The 25,980-nt window shown below is 40.1% G+C and overlaps 1 protein-coding gene across 1 annotated transcript in view; it reads left to right on the top strand.

Moving 5' to 3' along the window:
* The window catches only part of CDK14 (cyclin dependent kinase 14), a 472,565-nt gene extending 454,053 nt beyond the window's left edge, over window positions 1-18,512 (top strand). The window contains exon 15 of the mRNA XM_077788157.1: window positions 18,414-18,512. The gene's annotated coding sequence lies outside the window, so the exon portion shown is untranslated. The remainder of the gene's footprint in view (window positions 1-18,413) is intronic.
* The last annotated feature ends 7,468 nt before the right edge of the window (window positions 18,513-25,980 follow it).

The raw sequence follows: 25,980 nt of genomic DNA, 5'->3' as shown, positions 1-25,980 counted from the left end.
CCAGCCTTTAAAAGATCTATTCCAGATAGCAGATTATCTTGGAGGTAATAGTGCTTCAACATTTTGTCAAAATACCAAGCTGGTCCTGTGGGAGGCTTGAAAATATTTCCTCCCCTTTGAGGTCTTGGTTCTGCTCAATGTGACCTGCACAGCAAACACTTTGAGATGAGGGTGTATAGTTTGAGCTTACATTTTCAATTTTACTGCAATTATAATAATTAGAAGAATCTGACACTGGTCTCTGTTTTCTTTCTGAATATTAATCCTGTTCATTGTCACTTGTAAGCATTGACCAGCATTCTAAATGTGTTCATTAACTGCAATTTTATTAATGGTCATCCCAAAGAAAAGGCATAAGTCTAAGAAATTTGCTTGCATCTACTTTCAAAAATCCGAATTCAGATCCCTTTTCAAAAGATCCCTATTTTGACATGTTAGACTGAAGTACTCAATGTGTGTGTCCTAGCCCTCAGGCTTATCTGAAATCTACATCTGAATAATGTTAGGCTTTCAGCCTCTACATTTAAGAAAAATTTAATGTCACTAACAGCAGAACTCAGAAAATAAATCAGAGCAGCTGTCACTATCATTTGGTCAGAAATGAATTCTAAAATTCCAAAACCTGAGATCTAGAAGTTGGAAATTAGATAAAAGAAAATGGAATAATAGAAAACTGTTTTAAAAGTGGTATAAGGGGTACTTGGTAGTGAATAAATTGTTAACGGAAATTTCCTCTTTCACAAACTGTTAAAAATTGTGGTAATTCCGTATTGTTTTTCCATAAACTTGGTTGGGAGTTGGGCTTGTGGAAGTTGGAGTGGGGTGTTTTGTTTTTTTAATGTTTACTGACAATTTATGACTTATAAGAAGGCCTATAGTGTGCAGTAAAATGGTATTGGCACTATTTTATCCTTGATTAGGAAAATATATTCATGTACACTTGAAAATTTCCTTACTTCAAGCAATATTATACAAAAAAACATCACAAATGCTTTGGTTGTCTTGCAATGAGGGCAAAACTTGCAAGTTAATGCTTACAAAATGTATCTTGGTGTTCTTAATATAATTCCTAAGGCTGATATATTTCAAATATCCTCTCCTCAACTGCACCTCTGTTGAGTTCTACTTTCTTGGTTAAAAATGAAACTTCTGCTATCTCAGAGCACTTCATCCCAGAAACACCAGCCATTTTCTGTTCCATCCAAAAGTCATTAATCTCTTTTAAAGGAAATGTTTAAATAAATTCTTATGTTTCCATTTTCTTTCCTTTTTTTTTTTTTTGGGCTGTGTCCAGAAAATGTACTACTGCTGGCTACACAGCACCAAAAATCATCTGATCATCTCCATTCAAACAGAAAACACAGCCCCCCACACATCTTCTCTGGGCATGGAAACTGGGCTGAGAAAATTTATATCCTGAGAAAATTTATATCCAAAGAAAAGGAGAGAAATCATTATTTACCAATGGATATGTAACGTGAAGAAATCTGATCATAAACATGTAACGACCCAGCAGACACTAGAAATAATTTTCCTTAAAACACACGAGTGTGATTAATTAAATTTAGTTATCTTCCAGGTAAGGTGACTAATGTAAATTTTCATCAGAATTCCTTGACAAGCAATGGAGAAAGACTCTTCCACAGTATATATCATTCTATTTCAATGTAAATGTTTACAGTAGGTGGATGAATAATAGTCTAAAGATCTATACCTTCATAGAGACTCCATCCAGAGAGACTAGATAATTGATTTAGACTAGGTACCTAAATTGCAGATAACTAAAAGTAAGGGAGTTGGATCTTGCCCTGAATGTCTGGATGAACAAAGAAATATTTCTCAAGTTACTTAGAAAATGAATGCCACAGTGCTTAAGAAGGGTTCTGATTACTCACAATCCTTTGTGGGCTTCATAACCTGCTGTGCTTTGTCCAGGAACTGCTGCAGACTGTGGGGACAGGGCATCCCATGTTAGAGAGATCAAAGCACCTGAGCGCTGGGTCTGGAGCTCACCTGGAGCTCCCAGGTGGACCTGAACTAACCAAGCGTGGCTAAGACCCCCTCTTGCTTCTGCTCCTTTGGGGGAAGAGGACTTGTCAGCAGTAACAGCAATGGACTTCCAATGCCACAGTGCTGAGCAAGCAAGCACTCAGAGCCCTAGAGAGAGGTCTCAGAGCTGCTCTCCCCAAATTTCTGAGGCCCTGTTAATAGAAACAAAGGGCTGCCTCGGCACAGCACCATTTTCTTTTGGGTAAGGTCTTCTGAGGGGGATTGTGACTCAACCCACTCCTAAAATAAGTTTGGGTGTGCACTTGGGTGGTACTGCTGGGGCCACCTCAGTCTCTGCTTTCAGGCCATGGGTAATCCACACTGCAGATAAAATCCACAATGCAGATAAAGGACCACTGAGAACTAGGTGCAACTTCTGCTGTCCAAATCTTCACTGACAGCCCTAAGTGCCCAACTGCTGAGGACCAAAACCTGTGTGCTACATGAAACAAACCCATATCCCACTCTGCACTCCTTCTTCTCTCTCTTCTCGGAAAGTATTCTTCTCTCCCCCAAGGGAGAGCTTTTTCTATTGGAAGGGATTGCTCTTGCTATCCTGCCTGCCACAGAAGTTTTTCTTATTAAAAGAGGCAGACCCACTGATGGCCTCATTTAACAGTTCAGACATGTTTATTGATTTGTTTTTGTAGGCCTTAGACCCCTTGTAGTTCTTGCAATGTGTGAGGATGTGGTGGCAACGATGCCTGCATGGTCCTTCTGTCTCCAGAGCGACTGCCTGAGGTCTGCCTCAGCAACAGAAACATTTTGCACCAGTGATACTCATTTCCTTGTCACCAGGAGAATTATCCATATATTTTTTGCTGATTTTCCTCTAGACTGGTGCCTGCAAAAGATTAACCTTTTCATTCCATACATTCATAGGGTACCTTCTGTGTGCTGATGTTGTAGGGACGTTGTTTTCAAATGCCAGATTTGAGCTGGTTGGGTTGAAATTTGCCTTGAGCCTCAGGCTCAAGAATTTCCAAACATCATTTTTACCTACGCAAAGTAAGAATGAGAGTGGGGAGAAATTATTCTTGCCCATGTGGAAAACTAATCTGTCAAGTCTTTATTTAGGATAATCTAATTCTGCCATACTTTACCAGGAAGACTAGAAACCAGGCCTGTGGGAGAATGCCTTCCCCTTCTGGATCACAACATGGCATTAGGTTATTTAATGGACTCCCAGGAGCAGGACAGGCAAGGAGCTAATGAAAGCAGTTTCCCAATATAGGTCAAGCTTCAAGCAGACACATGCAGAGGTCCTGTGTGAAAGCAGAAAAGAGAAACAACTCTAAGAAATATTTTGACAAGTTACTTTTTAGTCTTTCCTCACCATTAGTAGCACTCTTAATAATTCATATAGAGGTAATGAAGACCTTAGATAATTGGATGATTCAGTTGCAAATTTAGTTTTTACTGAGATTAGGAAATCACACACAGAATAAAAGTTAAAAGACTGTTATTGAGATGAAAATTTCAGAAATTCAGTGTGAATACTGAAGCTGCCAGTGCAAGCTTAATTTTGCCTCTTTGGTGTGTTTACATTATGATAGCCTTTATTTACAGAACCTCATGGATTACTTTGTGGTGAGGTAACCATCTCTCTGTGACACTGCTGGAAATTTGATGGTCTGACATCAGAAAAAAAGGTTGGAGTTTTTCTCACAAAGCCTCTCCTGTGGAGCAAGACAAAAGGAGGGGCTCTCAGAAGGCTGTCCTCACATCCTGCTGTCACTGCCATGCCTTGACTGGTCCTCACTCAGCAGCTGAGTGTGGACCTTGGCTTACAGAAAGATAGGGAACTGTATTTTGTATGTAAAAGAATATTCTGAGTAAGGCATGGAGGATCTAGGAAGATGTGAGGAGGATTTTCAACTTGTCAAGAGATAAGAAGGCTTGATGCCATTATGGAGAGCTAGATCTTTCCTCCTTTTCCTGAGGAATTTTGTCAGTACAAATGAAGCAATGGGTTTGTAATACCTTGGTAGCCTCCTAGGAGCAAGGAATTCAAAACAAAGCCACAGAAAAACAGATGTACTGGCTGTATCTGTTTTTTATTCCACTATATGACATTCATACAAAATATTCTTGCATGCATATTCACTATTCAATTCACAAGGCCTAACCTACATGGCCATTTGCTGCAGGGTCAGTCTGTTCTGACATATTTGGTGAAGCCTAATAAAAGGGGGGAACTTTAATTTTGATCTGAAGGAAATCTCAATATAGCATTATGTATTATAGGACATAATAAACCAATTCTGAGTTAAATTCTGTTTAAATTGACCACTTTTCAGCAGAGTCTGTACTTTTATTCAGCTGCTGGTTTAAAAAATGGACTATTTGTTCTTTTTCTACAAACACAGGCTTCCAGATTTTCTAGCATTCATGAGTATCTTTGAGTGAACACTTATTCATATAGATGCATGTTTTTAACATCCATTGTCACATACATAGCTGCCAGAAAAATCATTGAGGAGGTGCAGATAGAAGTACTAAAGTATGTTGATTTTCTACCCAGCTAATTCATCTAATCTTGATCGCATTTTAAATACCTTGACCAGTTTCCAAAGGAGAAAAAAGATAAAACCAAGACAGCTGGTGCCTGTCTCAGTCTGTGTAAGGATGCAAAACTAGGAAGCAGTGAAAAAAGCAGGGATGCTCCCTTTTCATTTGAACATGTGGTTACTGGTTATTAGTCATGTGCCTGGAGCAGGAAGAGTAAGAATTCATTCAGTTTTGGAATATTACCTAGCAACAGTGTCTGGAAAACCACTGCTCTGAGAGTTTTTTCACTTTGTTTTTCAAACACAAGGCAAGAGTGTGCAAAGTCTCACATAAGATCAAAATCTAACATTCAGCATCCACCTAGCACTGTGACAGGATCCATAAAAATAGGCTGCCTTAGACTACTCAAATTATGTAGAGAAATTATATTCCTCAAACATTTGTGTGGATAAAGTCAGTTTCACTTAAAAGTTCACTGGAAGTCAGTGCACACAACATGAAATCAGACTGGATTTAAAAAACACTTTGACAGGAAAAATGCATCCAGGCATCTTACAGAGCCATGCTGGCATTATATTACTACAGAAACAGAGGGTTACTGTAAAACAGCAAAATGAAGTTATTTGAACTGGAGTAACTGAAGTTATTTGACCAGGATATGTTTTAAGATCTGGTTTACGGAGAGATGCCTCTACCTGAATTAAGGTACAAGCAAGATCATATGCCAAAGTCAATAGTATGGATTTAATTTAACAGCAGAATGTGAGTTAGAGACATAGAAAGAAGTAGAAAAGAGAAGAGAGAAGATACGAGAGATAGATTGGGCAGATAGTCACCATCTGTGGATCTGTCCTGTTGGTTTCACTATTTATTTACACAATTATCTTATTCTATTGGTTAAATAATTCCCTCATTTCTAATGCTAATTAGTTCTTTTGAATTAGTGGGTTGTCTGAGTCCATGGGTTTTTTAAGGTGGTGGGTTGTGCCAGATCTCACCCCTATCAGAACCACCTTTTACCAAGTCACAGCTGACTTCAGCACAGCTACTGAGCTGACTTTCCTTGTGGATTCTTTGTGTCCATTATCAGTGTTCCCCAAGCTCTGTTTAGCTCCCCCTGGGCCTGAGATAATGCTTAGATAATAGTACCCCCTTTATCTTATCTCAAGTTCCCATCAGGTAGCTTAACTGCACAGTCCAAGTTCCAGGAATCCACAGAGGCATATTGGGGTGGGGGGAGTTAGGTGGGAGAGGGGTTGGGAAGCCCTTGGTGGTCACAGATGCCATCTGTCCCATCTCTATCTCCATCTGTCCCATAACCTGGGTGATCTCTGTTTGACCAGCAGCTTGGGCAGTTGCCCCTCTCTCCACAGTTTCCCACAGCGGGAGCCCCTGCCTGGATGCATTCCCCAGGAGGTGCTAGCCAGACCTGCCCAGGCCTGGAGCCAGAGCCATCCTGCTGCTCCATTCCATGCTTATCTCATGGCAAAATCCTGCTGTGGTCTTAGCACTGTTTGAGACCAGCAACTGGGCAGTCCTTACAACATCCTTACAACAAATGAACTTCTACTACAAAAAATATTACTGTTTTGAGGCATAATCCTAAACATCCTGCAGAAAGTTTTTGGGATGGGGATGGCTTTCCTCCCCCTTCACTTATTCTAATAGCCTTTGGATTTTCAAAATAACTGTCTCATTTTGATTTTATTTAAAAATACATCAGAGCACTCCCACACTAGATCATTGTCCTGTAGGCTGCTGGAGGAAAGATGGTCTGTATCTATCACATCAGTGTCTTCATGTAAGCATGATTATGAAATATAGAGAAAACATTTGGTGCATTTTTTCAGTTCTCAAAACTTTAATCTTGCTTCTGCATAAAAAGTAGGCCACATATTGTGAATGTCTCACCATTATCCCATGGAGACAAAATGTGTAACAGTGTGTTTTGACTTGTATGCCTGTAGGACTTTCTGCATACTTCTCCTTTTTTCTTTCACATACACAGGCACTATTTATTCTTCAAATAACCTGATGTGTTAGAGGGGTTTTAAAACTACTGTTATCCAAAGAAGCAGTTACAAATTTGTCTGTATTGTTTATGCAGCATATTAACATAATGAATTTTTCAATTAAATGTAATAATGATAGCACACTGACAAATGAAATGCATAGGCAAATAAAGTGCTTTGAAATGCAGAAGTATCTGGAGTCAGCTGAGGGAGAATAAGCAATCCTAAAGTATAAGTTTATGAGAAAGAAAGTGGCTGGACCTTCTTGCTCAGAAAAGTCCCCTGTCCAAACCCACTCTAATAAACTCCAAACACACCAGGCCATAACATGAAGTGCTTGCTGCCACAGGTCCAAGTGAAATCAAATGCAAGTCACAGTCTCCAGCTCACAAAGGAGAAGCTAATGGGCAGTCAGTGGAATGTGAGAAAACACACGGAAGTTTAGAGTGACAATCTTCAAAATTGTGGACAGATGTAGGAAAATAAAGAGCCAGTCTTTCCATTTACCATTTGATTATGACAGCTTAGCACATTTATTCACATAGAGGCAGGGCAGGGGGCCCTCGCTTGGTGCAGAGTAAGGACAGTGGTGCCATCTTCCTGTTGTGAACTGGGCAATTCACCTTTAGTTTTGTCCACACTGACACAGTGATGCCAGTGGCAGTCCCACAGTGGTGCCCAGAGCCTCTGCCAAGTCATCATGTCTACATGCCATATATTCTCCTCTCCCCAAAATTAAACTTCATGTGCAAGTAAACTTTTTGCACAGCAAACCACAGCAATATTTAAAATAAATCTTCAAATAAAGGATTTGTCTTTTCCGGCTTGACTTGCCTGTGGTTTAGACAGCTCTACCTGAGCTCATGGCCCTCAGTTTCTAGCACCATCAATAGTAAGAAATAAACACTTTTAAAACATCTGCTCCTTACTAGACAACTACTTTAAACTGAAATTAATTGTATATAAAAGTTCTTATTTTCCTATTTTAATTATAAAAGATTAGGTAACTAACTCAAGTATATATACATAAAACCAAAGCACTGGCATGTAATCACATGTTGGCATTATTTTGGGTATATTTAAAGCACTTAATAGAATTTTTAGAGGTACCTCGGGTCCTATTTGGCTCTTTAGCCACTTTCAACATGTATGTATATGTATATATCAGCAACCTTTGTCTGATCCTGAGAGTGGAGCTCTGACTTCACTGAATATCCAAATTTCCTGAGGTCAGTTAGTGAGGTGGGTAAAAAGGGAATGCTGGGTTATGCCTATAATACTTATTGTTTCTCACCTTTCATTACTCCTATGTAACTAGGTATCACGTGGCAAAAGGAGATTTTCTAATCATATATTATTTTCCACAGTGGCCCTTGGCCTCTACTGTGCTGGTCCAAAAACCACAAAGCAATGTTTATTTTAACATCCCCAGAATGTAAACCAATTCAAAACTACAAAGATAAAGAGGGGATATCACCAGCTAAATGGCAAAGTAATAAATGCCCAATGACGTTAGAAGGCTTTTTGCAGGGTACCAAGGGGAGTTAAATCTCACTGGGCTGTATTGCAAAACAGTAACTCCTTTAAGATGAAAGAAAGAGAAGTAAATAAATCATCCTGATGGCATTTATTTACTTGTAACATTTCTCTCAGCTTCCTGTGTTGATTATCAGGCTCTCATGGAGGAGTCAAGTCTGGCAAAAGCAAGAGGCAAATGTGGGATAGAGCCCCTCGTCTTGTTTTCACTGACAAAAAAAGTGGAGGATTTTTTACCTCTGGAAGGTAAAGCTCGTGTTGTCTACTGTAAAACCATGGTAGAGACAAGATCTTACATCCTGACAGCAAATCTCTCCTTTGCCATCAGAAATTTTTCAAGAAAGGCTTTGATGGCCACTGCAAAATGTTCTGCTTGCTGAAAGGGCTGTCTTGTGTCTTCACAACAGCCTTGCCAAGGGGATAAGTGTGTCCTGCCATTCAGCATCCAGCTTTTTTCTCTGGTTCTTACTCCAGAGTTTTCCATCTAAGACCTCAGGGAAGAACCGTTATTTTCCGAGAGGCAATTTGGAAAAGACGACCACAAGCAGAGAAGTCACATTCGATAATGTAATTATTGTGTGTTAGTTGTCTTTTTACCAAAACAAATTAAGCAACAGAAACTTCCATGCTTTTGTTTCAGAGAAAGTCAAGCTAATTAGTTCTCTGAGCTTTCCAGGCCCACTTCCCCACTTGTGTGCAAGGTTGTGTGCCACGGGTAATGTTAAAATATCAGTTGTATTTTGACTCATGTAGAGATGATTTTTTTACTGACTTCAGAGGTGAGAGAAGGGTATGGTCTATGGGTGCAGGTACAGGGAAGACAAAGGGTACAGGGGAAACAAAATACAACCTCCTCCCTCAGAGGTTACAGCACAGCTGTTGTCCACGCAGCTCTTGATGGAGAGGAGAAGGGAGAAAGACACCTATTATTGTTCCATCTTGTTAGATGAGGGTGTGGATAATAATATCTCCTTTGAGTATTTCCTATGGAGGTTTGCATGCTGCACACTATTTTATCAGATATGAGCCTAAAGGCACAGCATGTATCTTGCAGAAGTTGTGTTCAGCTATGGCTGCTTGAATTTCTGTGCTGATTATTTTTGGGGGACAAAGAGGATTAGAAGTGATAAAATCTTGCATTTCTGTAGGATCATTCTTGAAGGACCAAAAAGACATTAATTAAGCTTCCCAATAGGCCTGTACGTAGTGAAGCAGAATCCAGTAGAAAGAGATTAAAGGTCCTGTTTTCAAACTTGCTTCCCAAAGTATCTTTAGTTACAGTAATTTTATGCATTCACATTTTAAAGCATTTGACACAGACTTTTATTTGACCATGCAAGGAGACCCCAGAAAACTTCTCAGCAATACATCTTCTGGGTTATAACCACAAAAAATGCTTCTTCCCTCTTACAAAAGTTATTCCAAGTCAGAGAGAAGTTTATTGGTAACTGAAAATCCACCTTGAAAATAACCTATTTTGAACTTACCTCTAGGAAGGTTTATTTAAAGTTTCAGAGGAATGTGCCTGTGCTTATTTTAGGAGCTCATTCCTTCCCCTCTTTCTGGCTAAATAGGATTTTTGTCTTGAGCAACAGAGTACTCAGGCAGGGGGCTATGGGGCTAGTGAATCCCAACCAAAAGTATGTGCTTATCTGGCTGGTGAAATCCTTTTGGCAGGATCATTCTCTTGATCTGCTGTGTAAAGTGCCCAAGACCACGTCTCAGGATCCAGGCACTCCCAACCCCTTGTGTGCTGTAGGTGGGAGAAAGACAAAACATGACAGATAATGGTTCACAAACAACTTGGTCTGAAAGGTCTCACTGATTTTACGTTCTTCCGAATCAAACTGGCAAATGTGAAAAAGAACATGATAAACCCACTCTTCATAGTGGTGTTTTTTTTTTTTTTCCATGGTTACAGTGATCTAATCCTGCATGAGCTCAGTGAAACAGGTTGCATAATGTTTGGCTCCCCATTTTGAAGTCTGTAACTATTATACTAGTTTCTATGTAATTTATTTCTGGTCTTTCACTAGCATTAGGTAAACAAGAGGCTCAGTTTTCCATGCTAAAATTTCCATGTTAATTGTTTTCCATGGAAGAATCCACTTTCTGTTTGACCCCCTTCAATATTGTGGAATTAGAAACTAGTAGGATTAAAGGATTTTCTAACTCTAATTAATAGGTCTGATAACTAAAAGAATTGGTACAGAGAATAACATAAAAAACAGATAAATGTGTTTCCATTAGTACCAGCATAATGGAAAAGTAAGGGAAAATAAGATGGAGCCTAGAGAAAGTGTTTCAAAATTTATTTATCATATTTTCAAATTGCTGAAAACTAATGCTACCCTATGTCCAGATTTTGCAATCTGCTTTCATTCTGTCTAGACATAGGGACTTTTTTTTCTGTATTTGTTTGGAATTTCTATAGTTACCAGATACCTTTCTAGCCAGATACTACTTTATCTGACACTATGGGAAGTATCAGCAACTATGTGAACATGGATTTATACATATATATATATATATATATATATGTATATATATATATATACAAACACACACACACACACATATATGTACCATGATTCTTTTTCGCTATCCCAGAAATGCTGTGCAAAGACACAGCTGCCCTAGTGAACAGAAGCTGCCTTATTAATGCCAATGGAGCTCACAGGGCCTTTCATGGCATGCCCTGGCTTTTAATGGGATAAACTTCTGCTACTGGCTTTGCCCCTGATTTGCACTGATTGCTGAGACAGCCCAGCAATGCTGTCAGTGGTGCAGGGATCCAGGACTGGGGCACAGTGCACCTGCAGCCCATCTGACCCCAGACCTGCTGCACACGCTGGGATCTCCTGAGGGTTCGACTCTGCAGCAGCACGGCCAGAGCTGCTGCTGTGCTCAGCTGTGCCCGAGGGCTGCAAGGCACTCACCCAGAAAGTCTAGACAAAGGTAGAAAATCCTAAAAATCTGCTCTGACTGGATTTTCTTTTAGATAAATGAGACCAGTCCAGGAGACCTTAGCTTGCAGTCACATTAGGAAAATTGGGCTTTTACTAATACAGCTTGTTTCGTTAGAAGGGTAAACTGATTTTAGTATACCAGTGCAAAGCAATCCTACTTGTCCAATAGACTAAGTGTGCTTCATTCCCACAATGTACTCCTGTACCAGTAAAGCATTTCCACTTTAAGTACAGCCTGTGTTTTCAGTCATTCATCTCCAAAATGGTATAAAACATTTCTTTAAAAGATGGTGACAATTCAGTCATCAGTAAATGAGAAGTGGTTTCAGATCATCACAGAGAAAGTCTCATTGCATAAAGGCTTATATATCAATATTGTATAATCTCTTTCAAGGGTTTATGGTTTTATAAAAGCATGGAATGAAAAACGGTTCTGGCTTGCAAACAAAAAGTGACTGCTTTGAGTGCTTGAAAATAATGCTTTACTAATTTGTTAAAAACCAAACATAAATCTGTGTAATACCTATGAGACACAGATTTCTCAGCTCAAAAATCATAAAGAGCATTTCTAATTGTCACCATGATTTTACAGGTTTTCTTCTGTCATCCTGGACCAGCTCTTCATGTATTTCAGTTTCATGTTATTGTGTCTACATATGGCACATACTAGTTCTTTATGAACACGGAAATTCAGGAAGACAACATACAACTTTTATTCATTTAAATAAAAGAGACAGATCAGAATAAAACATGTAATTTTTTCTTTAAAGCCTAAAAAAACAAATTTATTTTCATGAGCACAAGCTGCCATATGACATTTGTTTTGTAGGATGACTCGTATATTTGGATTTTAGACCAAACCAAGAATGTCTAGTCTGGCTTAGAATTTCCTATGTACTGCAAACACTGTTGAAAATGTTTCCAACCTCCAACAGCTTTTAAGAATTGCAATCACCTGAAAGATCCCAAGTGAAGAGTAAAGTGAAAGAATGGGAGACATCACTGACTATGATTGGCAATTTTCCTGTTATTGGCAAGGCCAAATGCAGTCAAGAAATAACAACATTTTTACAGAGAGTAACTCAGATTGTGCCTAAGGATGTCAAATTATGGCCATTGCATATTGAAAGATCCAAAGTGTGACTCTTTGTTTGCTTCCTGAGACACTGGTGGACTCTTGCAGTCCCTCTGCCATGCTCCAAAGCAGCATTAGCAGCAGTGCCAGACCTGCAGTGACCACTGAAGAGTTACCTGTGGGCCACCAAGGAAGCAACACCTCAGCCTCATCCTTCTTGTACCCATTTCAAGAGGAAGCATGATAGAAGTGCACACTACTCCTGTCCTGGTCACTGCTACTGTCCCTGAGCACCTGCCTGGCACACATTTCCCAAGGTTCCTCTCAGAGGTGGACTGCTGCCTTGTTGGCATAAAGGACACACATCTGACCACACAACTAGGCTTGTGGTGGGTGTAGTTAATAGCAATTAGCCCCTTTAATAAATGCAGTATCTGTGGGCTTAAGGGGGTTAAATTAACTGAAGTACTGTTTCAGCTTTCATTAGCCTTGGGCATTGGATAACAGTGTTTTTTAAGGCCCTGCTCTTCTCTGTATTGGCAGCAACTCTCTTTGAAAAGAAGTCTGTTCTCAGACACTCTAATCCATTCAATAAGAACAAACTCACCTGGTTAAGCCCAACTACATAAACAGATTAGGCAGCTGTCATGCACCGACAGACATTGTATAATATGAGATGACACGATATGATAAACAGCATACATGCTACTTGGAAATTTCTATCTCTTTAGGTTGAGATTAAATACTTATGGAACACAAAAAGTCTGATTTTTATTTGACTATTGTCTCTGTTTCTCTGGGACAAACACTCATTCACTAATTTGTCACACATGTTCCATTCATTCAAGCTTCATGCACACCTTGTTCATTGTGGGTCAGATTCTCTTCTCAGCTGCTTTCTCTGCAAACCATCGGAAATCAATGGATGTGGAAGTGATTCACAAGCAATGAAAACAGAGACCTGTTTTTTTTTTTTTTTTTTTTTTTTAACTGGGTAAAGGCTGTAGGGATTATAAGCATGAATTTCAGCAGAATTTGGGCTATAACACAATGACTTTTCAAGAGGACTTAAGAAAAATGGATATACATCCTCTTGCCATATGCTTTCTGCTATGAACATCTGGTTCCAGTGAGATCTCACTGTGGGATATTTTGTAATGCAAAAATGTGTTAAGTGACTTTTGCTCAGAGAAAGGTTTGGTCACAGACCCTTCAACCTCAGTGTTATGTGTGCATAAGGCTCCAGTCTGTACACTACATGTCTGGGGATAATTAAATATCTACAACCAACCAGAAGGCATTGATCTTAGCAGGAATAACAGCTAGGCTGCAGACAGACATATTGGAGCTTGTTGTGAGATCTGGGTGAGATGGAGCAACACAGAAGAGAACACATGGCACAGAAAACAGCACAATATATCATGTACTAATGGTATCTTTTTTTTTTTGCTGACTACTTAGCCAGTCATTCTTTCCTCTGAAACCGTAGCCTTTGGCAATTAAAGCAAGTTAAATATACAATTTTTCCTTAAGCAGTCACTGAAATGTAAACCTGTTCATTGACAAAATTTATTCATAACCTCTGGTAATTTCTAACTTAATGGACTGAAACTTGAAGGTTTATATGTCTTCTTTCAAAAATAATATATATTCTGGATGTATACACATAATGAATATACATTATTGTAGCTCCAGTTTTAAGGTCTTGATTTCCCTAAGTGGCTAATGATTCTGCCTTTCAGAAATTAGATGTCCACTATTTTTGGAATCTTAAAGCCTTCTGAGGAAAATCAAGCTGAATACACAGAATCTGAGATTCTCACAGTATAGATGCTATATTATGAGCTTTTGCCTGTCATCATCTGGCAACTACCTTCTTACATTTTTTGTATATATGAGTGTCTCAGGCTTGCCAGTCATCCTAAATAGCTCTTACCCAAGTGCCAGAGAAGGTGACTCCTGGCATTGCCACATAGAATCCTTTTATCCAAAACCTATATAATGGGCAAGTCTATTAGTATTTAAATCAAATAAGAACATCCTGTTGACATTTTTTTCTATCCAAAACAGCTGAATGGGTGCTATACCTGATAAATACAGAAAGCAGATGGGAAGAATGAGGAAACAGAATTAGTTTGGTAGAAATTTCCTGGAGAGGCAGAGGCTCTTCACGGGGTAGAGAGATATAAAATAGCCTGAGCAGGAAGGTTTGCAATAGGGAGGGCTCAAATTAGGCAAGTGGCAGAAATGTTTGTCCAAGCTGAGCATTAACATGCTCAAGCAGCAAAGTGGCCAAAAGGGGGAATTTTCTGGGATTCAGAGCCAGAGAAGACTGAGATGTGGAGGTATAGCAGAGAGATCAGATAAAGAGAAACTGTGGGACAAAGCTCGGACTACTTCTGTTGGGAAGCCCTGGGTAGGTGTTCAGGTTGTCAGGTACACAGCAGGCACAAGCAAGGAGGAAAAACTTCAGGAGTGGATACTACTCATATAATTTGGCCTGGAACACAAGTTTAAATTCACAAGAGTCATAGTATTTAGCCCTGTAGTATTTTTATTAGAGACATAAGACTTTAATATTTTGGAACCAGGTTGACCATGTCTATCCATCCCTCCATATGACCAGAGCTGCTTGGGATAAAAAGAGCTTCTGGTAGCACATCTTTTTTAAAGTCAGACAACTCTAAAACATTTCCTCTATGATGTTGCTTAACTGGATTTCTGTAACTTTCCAAACACACTGCCAAGACCAACACTGCCTGAAAATATTTGGCACAGTAGGGAGAGTGGCCTCTGAGGTGGAGAAGTTAGGTTCTTTTAAATGGACATTAACTCTGAAACCCAATAATGCTAGATTAACCTTGAGCACAAATTTTGAATTCTGACTTCTTCCCAATCAAAACATTAAAAAATTAGAAAAATTTGTGCAAACTGGAAGACCACCAGCCCACCATGGTTTTGTAATATAAGTGGAAGGGAACCTACTGAAATTAGCTTGAAGGACTGAGAAAACTTCCTCTCTTCCTATGACAAGCTGGATTAGCTGTAAGCACAACATGGCATTAGCGGGGATATTCAGGTGCCTAGACATAGGTAACCAGTATAACTTCAGATAATTTCTGGGGAACTGATAGGTGTATGGGAAACCCATGACTTTCTAGAGTAAAGCACAAGACCCTAGGGCATCTAAACTGTGCTGGACATATATGTTTAGATACTCAAATCACCCCCGAGGAGGGTTCCAGTGGAACTATAGTGGCAGTTTGCCCTTTATGCTTTTAGAAATCCATCCCTGAATAGCTTCAATGTGTCACTAAAGGTGCTTAACAGGCCTGAGGTGAACTGTCACATGGGTTCAGCAGCATATCTGGGTGAATAAATTCTAGCATGCACATTTTATACCCCAAATCACTGCACTAAGCCAAACCCTACTGCTCTCCCCCAGGGTTGGGAGCTGAACCAAGCCCTTTTCCTTGTGAGGAAGATCTGACCCACTGTCGCCCCACATTTGCCCTTCATGTGCTTGTTCCAGCTGACCCTTCTCTCTCCCCAGAGATTTCAGCTGCCTCACATCTGTTGGCTTGCTTAACCACTCTACCAAATGCATAAAATGCTCCAGCTTTACATTGCTATGTATAATGAGATGTAACACATTTTGCTTAATGCCAGGAGTGGTCTAAGCAAATTTCCACCACTGTCTTGGAAAAGATTAAGATCACTGGGGCAGGTGGCTCCACTTTACTGCCTGGTGCCTGTGGTGCTGTGAGATGTCCTCTCCTCTCCCACTCGCATGGACAGGATGTGTGGCTGAGTCCAGGGTGAGCTCCAGCTCCATCCAGCTGCCTTCCCTGTCCTGGGAGCCAGCAGCTCTTGGGTGCTTCTGGTGCTAAGGCTCAATATGGCATGAAAGCAATCTTGTCAGTCAGGGAGAGAAGCGTTATTACTCAGATCAAAGTCAGGATTTTTTCCTCTTTTGAGTCACAGCTAGAATTACTTTGCTGTATCTTCTCTGTCATATTAAAGTTTTGAGTGACTTTAACTCAAAATAAAATACTTCAACTAGTGCAATTAATGCTTTTAACACATTTGAGAATTTAAAATTATTATCCTTGACTGTGGCATAAGAGTGGGGAAAAAAAAAAGGAAGAGAGATTCTAACTTTATTCCAAGCATTAAACCATGTGTAAATTGTGAAGATTCTGGACAAGGGGATTATAATATGATCTCAAATTATGAAAAGGCTTTAACACACTAAGAGAGTTCGCAGCCTTTGGCACTGCTAACATAGAATGTTTCAGTAATGCTTAAACAACTTTTCTGCAGATTCTCCTTTTTTATTTTCTTTGATCATATTTCTGGCTTCATAGAAGTAAAGGGAAAAGTTACAAGCATAATACCAGAATGCCTGTACAGGCCAGACTAAAACAAAGAACCCTGGCTTCAAATCATGTCATTTAATTGTCTTCCAGTTGCCTGTCAGCTACCAAAATGCTCAGTTATTGAGAGCTAAAACATGTTGTCCATCTGTTTAAGAATAGGGTGAAGTACTTATCTGATTTTCCATAGCATTTGCCACTGGGAAAGATCAAGAAACACCAAATAAATAAATTAAAAAAACAAAATAGCTAAAGTAGATATTTAGTAAGAAAACCCATCACATTCATACAGCATGGTATTGTCTGTGCAGACAAGTAAAGAGGAAGCAGAAAGCAAGAGCCTTTTGCCTCTGAATTTCCCCTGGAGATCATCAGATATAGAGGACAGGCCACTACCTGAGAAATGGGGATCAAGCAGCGATTGTAGCCACAGCCAGGCTGAGTCTTAAGGAGGCCAGCATAGCTCCACTGGCAGGATAGCTGCTGGCCCAGCAAAAGGAAAGTGGTTACAAACCCCAAGGCAAGATGAGCAGTAACTGGGCAGCCCGAGTAAAGCCCTGTATCTGAGGGCAGAGCAAGCAAGTCAGATGGAAATTTCCAGCCCAAGCAGTCCATAGGGGAACTAGGGCGATAGGAACCTGCAGGGCTCAAACACAACCTCTGCTTTGTTCGTGTTATCAAAAGAGTGCAGGATCAGATTCTGAAACTCTGGAAAATTCATAGTTAGGGCAAGATGCAGAGGAGCAAGGGCAAGAAGACCTCTGCAACTGGGAAGCCCCAGTGAAGCCACCATGTCATTCACCGCAGAAGGGCCTAAGCACATGAAGTGTGAGACAATTTTGAAAAACTGAGCTCTTTTAGACATTAGAATTGAAGATCTGGACATACAGATGTCTTTGCTGCCTTTATCTCACCAAATGTCTTGCACAATGACCACAATGAACACCTGTAATAGTTTTCTACCTCTTTTCTGCAAGACATTCAAGCACAGGAGGATACCAGCAGTGAAACCTTGCTTCTGTCCTTCATAAAAGAACTGCTGGGCCATCAGAAAACAGTGTAGCTTATCTTTCTATAGCTATCATTCATTAGCGTGGCACCTTGCCTTCCTCTGATTCATGGATACATCTTTCAAAATTAGGCCAATGACAGCATGGACAATAACTGAACACACAGGTGTTTCATTGTATAGTATGCTGAATAAGAAACATACCTTTGTGGAATACATCTTGTCTGTGGTTCCAAAGCTTAAAGCAAATATGAATAAATTTAACTCTGCTTCACTTCCTAGGGAGGCAGATTTCTCTCTGTTTTGTAGAGAGGCAAAGCTAGGCACAAAGGGCAAGATTTTCAAAGATATTGATGTGCCTGAAGATGGAAAAATGCCTTTTGGGATTTGCAAAAGTGCTTATGCAGAGTAGGTACCTGCCTCCCACTGAGATCAGTGTTTTAAATCTGTTCAACAGATGCAAATCTGACAGCTGGCTCTGTTAGAACAATATTTGCTGAGGGTAAACCAACTGCACACAACAGAGAACAGAAACGGGACCCATGCTCTGCTTTCCTCCTGACAGAGCTGGCATGACATTCACATGACACAGAGATCTTGTACTTCTGTGCATAAGGGGCTTCTATCCACCATCGTTCATGCTCTGCCACACTTGGCTGCTCTTTTGCTTTAACCTCACCATCTCCAGGAACTCCTACAAGTTGTTCAGGGTAACATTCTGCTATTTTTCCTAAAGCAACTGCCCTTAGCAATCTCGTCAGACTTTTCCTGCAGCAGACATTCAGCATTCAGTCACAGATTTGCTTTCTGTTTGAAATAGTTACATCATCTTTTAATGTCTGAAGACCTAAATAATTGTTAATGTATCCATTTCAGGTATCCAACCCCTCGTGCCCTCAGAAAAGAATGTCCAGAGGCTTTGGGCTGGGTCTGTGGAGAGATGCATACAATTCCATCACCTGATGATGATTTTCCATATGAAGTTGGCCACTGAATTAGGAAGAATGAATCCACAAGAAGACTGGGATAGCTAACATAAAGGTTTACATACCAGCAAAATCCCAGTTGTTTAATTTGTGTATGGAAATGTTGTGAATTCTTTCACCTGATACTGCCATTTCATACTGCAATTTGACACCTGTGTGACAGCCAAGTCTGTCATTGGGAACTGGAAGGCTTCAAGCCTGGAGGTGTGCTCAGGGCACAGCAGACATATGTCTGCAAAATCATCCAGAGAATGGGAACAGCAGCCCTTGTTCAAAACAATGTCCAAGCAGCTCCTGCCTGCAGCTCTACTGACACCAGCCCCTCTCAGAGATGGATAAGATTCAGGTTCCTTCATCAGAAAGGATTCAAGCCAACATGTCCCACCTTCAGCTAAATAACAATCAAGCAGGCAGAGTATACAAGAAGGAACATCACTCTAGAGCTAAGCAGACAGTAAGGGGGACTCCCAAAGTCCTGTCCCTGACCCACAGCCTACGTACTTTGACCGCTGGCAATTCTATGCAGTGCTCAGCTTTGTGATAGTAATTTGCATGTTATGTGTAATTTGAGATAAGCATGCATCTCCACATGTGGTCTGGGCCAAATGAGCATTTTCATTTGGAAAGAGTGAAAACATTTAGACAGGTTTGGTCTGTGCCTTTTTTGTGTGCTTGCAAGGGGGAGTTTGCTGGCTTGAGGGCTTGTGTTACTGACACAGCTAAGCCTGCTCCAACCTGGGCAGGCTGCGGCGTCAGTGCTGTAATCCTGAGCAGCATGCTCACTGGTGAAAAGCACACTGAGAGTGAGGAGCAAAAACAACAATTGAAAAACAGCCTATGGCAAAATTCATTACCTGTGGATTCAGTGCTAATGTTCCAAGGTTATACATACTGTTCAGTATTTTATCTGCAGTCAAACCAGATATGTGAGCTCGCAAGAAAACATCTCTATTTGTCACAAAAAGACTGATACTTCATATTTAGACAGAAGGAAAGGCAAATAAATTTAGGAAAACATTCTATTCCTCACTTACGACTTTTGTGGCAATTGAAACAAACCCCCAAGAACATTGGGAAGAGATGCTCCTCAGCACATGCACATGGTCTGGCTCAGTGTTGGGTTCAAAGGCAAACACATTGCTAGTGCACAGCATGGAGTGCCTGGGAACAGACTGGCAAGCCTTCTTCCTTTGTTCAGTCACTCCATAGCTCAAAGGAAGTTTGTAGGACTGAGAATTCAATATTGAAAAATAAGCAAAGAACTTTAATTACATACTCATCACTGTACTTTATAAATGTCAAAGAGACACTGGCAAATTCAAAACACATTTGAAAACACAATTTTGCTATTGATATTCTTTGTTTTAAAAACCAGAGAAAATTTAAGACATATTTACTTTTCTCTGTCAATAGTGTTTATTCATTGTTAAGCATTTATACACTTAATTAATTATGAAAAGCAACACAAGATTGTTCTCCATTCCTCCTCTCTTCATACCGCTTTCTGTTTACTGGAAGCAAACAGAAAAAGCTTTTTAATTTCTTAATCCTTTACGGTTATGATCTTTAAAACTTCTTCAAGGAAAAACTTGCTTGTTTATGTCAAGATCTCAAGCTATCCCTATACACATTAGAGAGAAGGAAATACAGAAAATGTATTTTGAATTTGCATGACCTGATGGCCACACTATCTTCCATCAGCAGAGAGGACAATTCACAGCAAAGCAGGAGGGGAAAACAAATGCCTAAGTTCAGTGACTTACCTGAGCAGGTGATAACTAATTGAGGTAAGGCAGGTAACAAGATCCTCCTAGAGATATTAAAGCCTTGACTAACAAAAGCCATTCAGAGAAAAACAATTCTCAAGATAAATACAAGTGCTAGCACCTAATTTTATCCATGATGCAGCACATGTGCTGATTCAACATCAGAAAAGCTGCGATCAATTCTTCCTCATTCACGTTGCTTACAGATGATTATAGTGAAAAATCTGTTCCCAATCTAGTTTCAGTCAAAATGACAGAACATTTTTTTGATTTGATGATATTAAAATACATTAAGTGATATAAATTGGGCAATTTCATCTTCCAAAGAGAGAACCATAACAATTTTGGCAGTTTTATATAGGGACAGTTTAAAATAGGCCCTGCATTAATCACTCTTGTAACTGGTTCTCTAATGGTCTCTCCTAGCTCCCTCCCCTCTGCCACCAACTCACTGAAACAGTTTTTCAGCAAGGCAGGCTGTTGGTGGCTCCCAGCCGTGAGGAACATGTACATCAGGATGTTTCTTAACTCTTCTTATTAAAGATTCCTCAAGTTTGCCCCAGGCAGCAGACTGTATAATTTTGCTGATGAGCAGTACATGCCGCTCTGAGGGCAGCACTCCGTGCTATCCTCCCTTGCTGGCTGCAAATGTGTCCCAGCATCATCAGGTGGACTTCATCAGCTGTAGTCATCTTATCAGCTAGGCACAGCCTCTCCTAATGGCTTGATAAATATTCTGGTATCCCCATATCACTGTCAAGAGATTCAAATCATGCCCAGTACTTACTGCTGCTACTACTACAGAGTTGCTGCCAAGGATTCTTTCTCTTATCTCTGTAACCAGAGACATTGAATAGTTCTTTTTATGTCTCCACTCCTGGTCACTGAGGGCAAAATTCATACAGAACTGTCCTCCACCTGAACGGGAAAGCACACTGCCCTTGTGAAATTTTAAGAAAATAATTATTCTTTGTAAGAAATGCATTCCCACAATCCCATCCCTAGCATTCTAATGCAAATGTGTACTGCACCTGATTTTTTAATTTCTGACATAGGAACATTGTATGTCCAACTCTTTCACAAAGCCACCCTGTGCTTGCTATGGGCCTCAAAGCATATGTGAACAAAATAATTTATATTGTTACTTTTACACACCCTGCATCCCAATATAACTAAATATGTATGACACATATTTTGGCTTCAGTCAGAGGAATATGATGGCTGTCTTAGTGATTTGCAACCTTTATCTCATGCAAAACCTTCATCTGTAATCCTTCTGTCATCCATCTGGGCTCTAAGATGTTCTTCTATAAATAAAATAGTCTGCTTGAGATTCTATGCTCTAACATCAAATCAGGGGGAAGAATGAGTTAAGAAATTAAGCAGACTTTACCATCATTTGACAATATTCAAGTGAAATCCTTGAAGATTAAATGATCCCCAGTACAAGGAGGATTTACATACAACTTGTCTAGATTGCCCCCAGATTTTCTGAGATAACCAGGGCAGTTAAGATGAAGATGTGTTTTTTTTTTTTTTTTTAAAAAAAAAAGGAAAACCACACATCTTCATCTTTTTAAAAGAGAAAGTTTTAGAATGGCCTTACATTGATCTTAGGGGGACTGAGAGGCGCACCACATAGCAAAGGATGCAAAGGCAAAATGGTCTTGGTAGTGTGCCCTGATATGGAAACAATGAGGAGACATGAGAGATGCAAGAAAGGTGAAACAGAATTGTGGTGTGGGAGAGAAAAAGTGAGATGAACCAAGGTAGAAAATTAAAGAAAAAACTGAGTCAGGGAAGAGAAAAAAAATTGGATAAGATGTGAATGAGTCAAGAAAAGAACATGTAAGATTGAAGCAAAAGAAAAATACAAAGCATTGATGAAAAACTAAGTTTTAAATTGAAGATTTTTCAAGTTTATGTTAGACTAGCAAAATAAACCATGGAGCTCAGCACATGACATCCATGTGGACCCATGCCATGGGAAGATGACTGACAGGTTAATCAACTGACAGCATGAGAAGCAGACACATAGAAGAAAATCTTATTTAATCTGACAGAGTAATTACTTTCATCATCCCTCATACAGGTCCCCTCATACAGGTCTCCTCAGGCAGAAACCTGACTCCCAGACCAAAAGATAGGAAGAACTATCACTACAGACAGAAGTATTTTTCTCCCTTCTTACATTCTGAGGCATTTCTTCCATTCTTCTAGTCAGAAAACCATGAGAACAGAATGTATTCTATGATCAACATGTAGCCAGGATGAGTATTTTCAGCACCAGAGAATCATTTAATAACATCTGCAATCAAGATGTCTTGGGAGGAGGGTTTTTTTTTTAATCTGCACCCTCTGCAATCCTTGCGGTTGATATAGAAAGTCATTTATATTACGGTGGATTTTCACTTAAAGACTGAAAACAGCCACTGGAATAACAAACCCTTTCTTTCCTTCCATGGATTCCTGTTATGATGGGACAGTTTTGAGAGAGGAAAAATACTGCAACTACTGTATGGGAAGTCCCTCTAAGTTTTGACTACTTTGTGCTCTTCAGATGCAGACCCCATTTGAACACTGGTAATCATAATTTGATGGTTTGGAGTGATGAGATTTGGTATGCCAAGTTCAGTTTGAGTTCTGGTCTCATCTTTCACTTTCACCACAGTTTAAGACCTGTCTTTGATTATAATTACATTAGCTAGCAAGGGAAGTGATGCATTACTGTAAAGTTCATCAAAGGAAAAAAATATAGTTTCTGTGCACAAATAAGCTATTTGCAATTTTTTCCAAATTCAACTTGTAATGTAAAATGTGTATTTGCCTTCAGAACAGTGAGGTTAAATCAGCTTGTGTACAAGCATCTATCTTAATGATGACTTTGGTTTGTATGCTCAGGCAAGTGACATCTCCCAGCTGGGGAACATCCCACACACATTTGATGCTTTTGTTTTGTGCAAGGTTTAAGTGGCTGAGCAGAAGTGTGACGACACTGAGGCTGCCCACACTTCCACCACAACAGCCTCATGTACAGCCTCCCATGTTTGCAAGGCATAGGTGCTGGGTGAGGAAACACCGTGCATTTTAGAACCAGCCTCAACTTGGTTCCTCTCACTCACGTCCTGTGCCTTGTGCAGATGGGGATACCTCATTCCCTTGCACTCTGCCAACTCCTCCCACACACCCTGGCCCTTCCAGCTCAGCCTGTACTGCCCAAAGAGATCCTCAGCAGATTCTCCCCACTCTGAACTGATGACACAGTGGCTTGACTTGAGCTGCAGACAGACAAGGAAATCTTACCTAGGTAGAAGACACCACCACTACCAGAGCAAGTCAGCTAGGCTCTGGGATAAACAAAACTCAGTTTCTTTTCTCACCCTCCAGCTCTCTTAAGAAATTCCTTCTGAATAATGAAATAGAGAAAAACACCCTTCATATGAGACTTCTTGTGCTATCAGACACTACAGAACTGCAGAATAGTAGACTGTTCTTTGATGCCCCCTCCCACCACCTGCATCTAAGTTTGGCCTTTATAATCACACAGATCAACCTTTCAGAACTGGAGGAGAGGGGCTCAGTGGCAAATTACAAACCACAGCAGGACATTTTCTCCACAAAACTGTTCTCAACCTCAGGGTGATGAGCCAAGCCTTTGGAAGATGCATCACCAGTCAACATGTAATGGCAAAATCTGACAGTACAGAGTGTTTGGCTGTTTACTCAGAGAATATATTTGAATAATGAATATGTTCAAGAAGCCATGCTGCTGCTGCGCTCATGGAAATAAGAGCAAAAGCCTAACTTTGCCAATAAATTATGTGTCGCAAATTTTTTTTTTTTCCTCAGAGCTCTGTGTGTTCCAGGAATAAAGAACTGGCAAAGAAGCCCTTTACCTAGACAAGTGATAACTTGGTAAACAGAATTTCCAGCTCAGAATTCAAATGTGAGGACAAGCAGAAGTATCTTGCTTGCAAAATGTACAAATACAGGCAGCAGAGTCTTTTCCAGAAAAGAAAAAGTATGGAGGACATACAGGACACTCAGCACCCAACTAACCTTTCATCAGAGAAGTTATTCCCAAAATTTATGAACCCTAAGTTAGAACTGTATGAATACTTACTGGGACAGAGAGAATTTTCTCTACTTCTGTTGGCTTCAGCTTAGGTCTCTCTCCAGGATTGAGGCATAACATTGCTGAAATTCTCAGGTATTTGCTTGAAGGCCCAAAAGGTGCACTCTCTTTCCTTTTCCATAAAAACATCCACAATGAGCTTTTTTTGGGGCCTTACACTTGTTTCCTGTTCAAAACATGGTTACTATGTGATTTTCTTGGTTTTGACACCTCAGATTTCCTACACAGCTGGTAACTGGAATTTACCTACTTGTGATCCAAGAGGTAGCTCCTAGAGACAGTCAAAGTCTTTTGAATGCAGCAATTTACTATTTTCCAAGGAAATTACTTCTTAGACAGTTTTTCACTAAGCATCTTGTTCCTTATAGACTTTCAGCCTCTTTCCTTTCCTTTTACTCGTGAGTAATCACCCTCTTCTGCATTGCTTCTGGATGACTGTCTTCCTTCTACCTTCTATATTGACAGTCAAGGGTACTCCCAGTGTCTTTCCCGATTACTTTATCTTGTTTTCTCCTTTCCTTTTCTACCACTTCTCACCCAGACCAAATGCAGAGGGAGAAAGTCACTGGCAAATATTTCCATTTTGTTCCTTGCCTTGCACAGCTCTTTTTTGCCTGGGGTCATGCCTCAAGCTGCTGACACATGCTGCAGAGCAGAGCATGCATGAGTAGCCAGGGGTAGTTCCCACAGTTGTTGTGATGCCTCCACTCCAGTTTGATGGAATGGATATAGATCTACATTGCTCACATAGTCCGGGCAAGTGCAGCTTCCAATGCCTCTTCAGAGATGTATTATCACACTCTGCTTCCCTTCTGGCCTCTGAAGACACCTTGCACAGTTTTAATTACCCTAACTGTAAGCTGAAACACTGTATACAAAACCTTACGGTTCACCTTCCCCTCCTATTTCACAGATAAATCTGATAAAATAAGGTGCTGAAGGTTCGTCTCTGACGGGAGCTGTGAGTCACTGCACTTTCAAATGTGACCCTTGTTTCATAGGAATCTCTGTTTAGGAGACTACTTCAAGATTTGGAGTTATTTTTTATGCCACTCTTGCAGATTGTGGTCTGTATATGCTGATGTCAAGGCATTTTTCCTGAATAAAAGCTTACAGAAATTAGATTGTTTCCTTATGCCAAAGGACATTCAACATCATCTAGCCCATTTCATTGTACTTCACTATTCATCTCCAACTGTGGTTCTCATTTATATAATCTTCCTGTGTGGCCTCTCCTAGGCTTCCTTACATGGCTGCTATCACACGCCTGCCAAGCTCAGCTCTACTGGATGACTGGTGCTAATGGAGATGAACACTTTCTGTCATCCAGAGGTACATTGGCTCTGAAAATGAGAATATGGATTACTTAGGAAAAGAATTATCTGACTGATTATTTTTAGTTTACTCTTCTGTTGCAGTGGGTGAAACAGCTTGCAAAAGGCATGATTGCTGCTGAGCAAGAACAATGAAGAAGTATTATTTGTGTGCAGACTTCCCCACAGACTCTATCTTTGACGCCAGCTTAAAATGTTCCCAGTCAGTGATGCATGGAAAAT

The sequence above is a fragment of the Lonchura striata genome, chromosome 1 (genome assembly GCF_046129695.1).
Source record: "Lonchura striata isolate bLonStr1 chromosome 1, bLonStr1.mat, whole genome shotgun sequence".
Classification (NCBI taxonomy): domain Eukaryota; kingdom Metazoa; phylum Chordata; class Aves; order Passeriformes; family Estrildidae; genus Lonchura; species Lonchura striata.
Note: the sequence above shows the minus strand (reverse complement) of the source record. Positions and strands in the feature narration are given on the sequence as shown.